The sequence below is a fragment of the Trichechus manatus genome, unplaced genomic scaffold, assembly GCF_000243295.1.
Source record: "Trichechus manatus latirostris isolate Lorelei unplaced genomic scaffold, TriManLat1.0 scaffold00013, whole genome shotgun sequence".
Classification (NCBI taxonomy): domain Eukaryota; kingdom Metazoa; phylum Chordata; class Mammalia; order Sirenia; family Trichechidae; genus Trichechus; species Trichechus manatus.
In genome coordinates, this window is record NW_004443949.1 from 22,446,703 (window position 1) to 22,452,418 (window position 5,716).

Below are 5,716 nucleotides of genomic sequence, written 5' to 3' on the forward strand. Positions count from 1 at the left end.
GCTATATGTGACTTAAAGAACACAAAGGGAACATTACTACTGGGAATAACACAAGCTCAACATTTCAAAAGTAGGTGAAGTAAGAATTGGAAATTTAGCCCCTTGTTTGCTTGATGATGCTATAGTAGAAAGAAGACTGTCTTGCAAGACTTCAACGCACACCCTCAGACAAGGTGGGGGTGGGGGAGCAGCTAACATTTCTAGAATTTTCAATTGCCTCATATGCATGTGAAACCTGGACAATGAATAAGGAAGACTGACAAATTGATGCCTTTGATTTATGGTATTTGTGAAGAATATTGAATATACCATGGACTGCCAAAAGAACGGAAAAATCTGTTTTGGAAGAAGTATAGCCAGAATGGTCCTTAGAAGTGAGGATGGCAAGACTTTGTCTCATGTACTTTGGACATGTCATCAGGAAAGACCAGACCTTGGAGAAGGACATCATGCTTGGTAAAGTAGAGGGTCAGCAAAAAAGAGGAAGATCCTCAATGAGATGGACTGACACAGTGGCTGCAACAATGGGCTCAAACATAGCAACAATTGTGAAGATGGTGCAGGACCGGGCAGTGTTTCGTTCTATTGTACACAGGGTCGCTATGAGTCAGAATGAACTCAATGGTACCCAACAGTAACAACAATACTAAGTGCCAAGTTGGTACTTTGTAAATATTATCATCCTCTCAAGTCTCCCAAACAAGCAACCATAATTCTCATCCTTCAAATGAGGGGACTGGGTCACGGAGCGGTTTCCCACCTTTTCTCATACCATCAGCCGATTTCAAATTTTGTGCCTTTATTCATGTTTCATTTTTTCTCTCTGCCATTCCATTCCCAGGTCCCTAGGTGGTAAAAATGGTTTGCACTCAACTACTAACCTACAGGAGCCCTGGTGGAGGAGTGGTTAAGAGCTATGTCTACTAACCAATAGGTTGGCCGTTCAAACCCACCAGCTGCTCCTTGGACCCTATGGGCAGTTCTATTCTGTCCTTCAGGTCACTATGAGTCAGAATTGACTAGACGGCAACAAGTTTGTTGTTTTAACTAACATACACATTGGCGGTTCGAACTCACCCAGCAGTACAGTGGAAGAAAAGGCCTAGGGATCTGCTTCCATTAAGATTACAGCTAAGAAAACCCTATTGGAGCAGTTAGTTCTACTCTGTAACGTATGGGGTCACCATGAGACAGAATCCACTCCATGGCAACTAACAACAATTCCCCACTCCCTTATCTCTTCTTTTTCAAGTAACTCTTAGTTATTCTCTAAAACCCAGCTCAAGTAGCACCCTCCCCAAGAGGTCATCCCTGTCCAATTCCTTCTAACGGAGGTTGTATTCCACAGTAACTTATAGAATTTGCCACATGGTATTGTGGTGTATAATCTTTTATCTTTTTGTGTGTCAGTTCCCCCAGTAGACCATAGGCAACTCATGGCAATCCCATGTATATCAGAGTAGAACTGTGCTACATAGGGTTTTCAATGGTTGATTTTTTGGAGGTAGATCACCAGGCCTTTCTTCCAAGGCATCTCTGGGTAGACTCAAATCTTTCAGTAAGCAGCCAAGTGCATTAATTATTTGCACAATCCAGGAGCTCCTTCTGCTCTTTAGTCAATGTAAATAACTCCTGGTTTCTCACATGCTGTATTTTTTTCATAATCCTGGTTCTTCTACCATACACTAGAATTCTTTGGACATGTGCCTTTCTCCTTTGAGAATAAAGATGTCATTGTATTCATCATATATACTCCCAGCACCTACATGGTTTATGACAAGAATCTGGAAGTTGGTTTTTTCCTGTCCCCTATGCATGGATTTCAAACACAAATTTTATTTGTTTTCATGGTATCTTTACTGGAATGAACTAGGATTTGCATTAGCATGCCTTTTAATCCTCTTCCAGATTGCAAGGAAGGATGTTAAACTGCTAAATAAAACAAGTAAAATCCCAACCCTGACACACCCTGTTTGACATATCTCTTAACTTTAATAATCAGGCATTTGTTACTATTCTATGCCTGTTCATTGGAATTCAGATAGGTTTTTTTTCCCCTAGTTCTCACACCATAATATAAATGGAAATATCAAGCAAAATGCTAAGATTAAATTAAATTGTTGAACAGAACAAATTTAATTTTCATGCTACTTTCCTTCCTGATTAGCTCTGCAGAGTTTCCATGCTTTGATGTATTATAGGGCATCTTAGTTTCCTAGTGCTGCTGTAACAGAAATACCACAAGTGGGTGGCTTTAAAGAACAGAAATTTATTTTCTCAGAGTTCTGGAGGCTGAAGGGTCAAATCAGGGTCTCAGCTCTATCAATTCCTTCTTTGTTGGTAGCCCCAGGCACTCCTTGGAGATCCTCATATAGCATCTGCCTTTTTCCCCAAGTGTGGACGTACCCGTGTCTAATCTTTTCTTTTTATAACTCAGAAGTGATTACATTTAACCCATACTAATTAACATAACAAAGAAGATCGTATTTCCAAACAATATTGCATCCGCAGATACTGGGGTTAGAATTGCAACACATATTTTGGGGGGCACAATTTAATCCATAACATAGGTGTAAAGTCATCCTCTCCCCTTCCCTATGTTCGTGTCAACTCATAAAACAAACATTTGCTTTCTCAGAAATACTGGAAGAAGAAATTATCCTTTCTCTCTACTCTCCTCCCTCACTCCTCCCCATAAGAGGAAGAGTGACAAATATGACCCTCTTTTGGACAGAATGAACGTTGAAAGTCGCCACTTACACAGAGCCTGCCCCCACAGTCCTTCTTTGACCCTTTTAAAGCTGCCTGTCCACATGCCCCTGCATTCTTCTTCCTCCAAACGGCCAGCCCACCAGCATAGAGGACAAAAAGCTGCTTCCTTTGTGTGACACACTAGCTAAACTCAGTTCAAATGGGAAGAAGCAGGAAGTTGCAGTACAAATAAAGCTGATATTTTTGAGCTATGCCTGCTGTAAAGGTTCCCAAGTGATTCGGGGCTCTAAGAGAAGTATGATTACCCCCCACCCCACACACACACACAGTAATTCACAAATGTGTGAACTGGAGAAATGAACGGCTAGAGAAAATGCATATGTGCTTATTGCCTCTTTAAGTCAAGGATATGAAGAGGTAAGTTTCAGGAATATTTATGAAATTTTAAAACACAGAACTTGGTTATGCATTACTGTATTTTTATGCAAATAACACAGACTTTCTATATTTGTTTGCCAACTGCACCCTCCCCATGCGAGATATTTTTATAAGCATCGCTATGCCAATTTTTTGTACATGTTGCTGTAAAAAAAATTAGCACAGCACACTTACAAAAATACCTTGAGGTGGGGAGGGCATGGTTGGCAAACAAACATAGAAGGTGTGTGTTATTTTCGTAAAAATACAGTAATATGGCACCTAGACAGCAGTTTTTTTTAAATTGTGGTATGAATATATAAACAAAACATTTGCTATTTCAACATTTTTTACATGTACAGTTCAATGACATTAATTACGTTCATCATGTTGTGTAACCATCACCACTCTCAATTTCAAAATTTTTCCATCTCCCTAAAGAAGTTCAGCGTCCCCTAAGCAATGACTCACTCTCTCCCCCTTCTGACTCGCCTCTCCCTGCTTCCCACAAAGCACACATGAAAACATACACTGGAAATAATGAAAATAACATGCATTGAAGATAATGAAAATCCTTAACACTAAGAGCTAAAACTGGAGCCCTGGTGGTGCAGTGGTTAAGAGCTATGTCTGCTAATCAAAAGGTCAGCAGTTCAAATCCACCAGCCGCTCGTTGGAAACCCTGTGGGACAGTTCTACTCTGTCCTATAGAGTCATTATGAGTTGGAATCTAATCAATGGCAACGATTTTTAAGTTCTAAAACTAGCAATCCAAAGCTAGAATCTGAGGGAATTTTTATCAATCACCATGAAGCCAAACTGAGAATCATAATTTAAGGTAGTTTGAAATGAGGCAGAGTGGCTATGGCTGGTATCTTGGCTGAGAGATCCAAAGTCTGTGTACCAGAACAATGCAGAGTGGAATTGCTACCTCACTGGCAGCCGTCTTTGAAGGCACCAGCGTACCACCACCACCCCTGCCAAGGATCTTTCTTTCCACACATTTTCCAGACTCCCAGACACTACAGGATAGATGGTGGAGGGGAAGTACCAGTGGTGACACTCAATGTACGAAGAATTGTGGTTCTAGTTCCTAATAAATTCTGGGAAAGGTACAAATAGAAAGTGGCCTGGAGATGGCTCTTCATGTTCTCCTTCAGTTCATCTCGCTGGGAAAGTAGGCATAAATATCAGAGCCAATTAGTTAAAGGTTGCCAGGTAATGGAAACTAGACTAGGTACCAGGAGTCCTTGTGGTGTTGTGGTTAAAGCGCTAGGCTGCTAACCAAAAGGTTGGCGGTTCAAACCCACCAGCCACTCCATGTGAGAAAGATGTGGCAGTCAGCTTCCATAAATATTTACAGCCTTGGAAACCCTATGCGGCAGCACTACCCCGTTCTGTAGGGTCACTATGAGTTGGAATTGATTCAATGGCAGTGGGGTTGGTTTTTGGTTATACAGGAAGAGCATCCAATTAAAACATCTGAGAAGGTTCACCAACACCAATACACACATGATCAGGAAAAATGCGCTTCACAAATTGATCTCCAATTTTGTCAACTCTCAGGGATCATTTATGGGACCTCTGGGTAGCATTTGACACAACAGGTCCCTCCCTCCTCAAAACATGACCTTGACTTGGCTTCTAGGGTGCCAGAGCCTTGGTTCTTCTTCTGCCTATTGGACACTTTTCTGCATCTCTGATGTCTAATGCTGGAGGACCCGAGGTCACTGGACATCTTCTCTGTTCTAATTAGTCAGGGACTAGGTGTTGTCCTCCTTAAATGCCATCTATACTTTGAGGATTGAACATTTATATCTCCAGCCTGGACTTCTCGAACTCCAGACTTGCATAGCTGGCTGCCTACTCAACACTTCTTGGGTATCTAATAGACTGTTCAGTCTTACCTTGTTTAAAAACCAAACTCCAGATGTGCTCTACCCACAGGCGTCTCCATTTATGAAAACAGCAATTCCATTTTTCCAGCTCCTCAGGCCAGTACCTTGGAGTTATCTTTGACCCTTCCTTTTCTCTCATGTCACATCCAATCTAACATCAAATTCTGTCAGCTTCAACTTCAAGATATCTACTACATAATCTGCCCACTGCTCACTACTTTCCCTGCACTAACTCTGTTAAATAAACCTCATCATTTGTCTGGACAATTTCTATAGACACCTAACTGGTCTTCCTGCTACACCTTTGCCCTTCTGAATTCCATTCTTCACACGGCCATCGGTAGGCCTTTTAAAAACAATCACTTCCCTTCAAGTAGACCCTGACTCATGACAACCTTGTATGTGTCAAGAGTAGAACTGTGCTCTAGAAGGTTTCCAATGGCTAATTTCCCAGGCCTTTCTTCAGAGGCACCTCTGGGTGGATTCAAACCTCCAACCTTTAGATTAGCAGCCAAGCATGTTAACAATTTGCACCACCCAAGGACTCCTTTAAAATGTAAGCCAGTTCATTTCACTCCTTTGCTCAAACCCTCCAATGTCTTCCTATCCCATTCAGAGTAAGAGCTTACTCTTTCTTCTGCTAGCCAAGTGAATTTAGAGGCTAATCACCATAATTCATTCAAAAATTA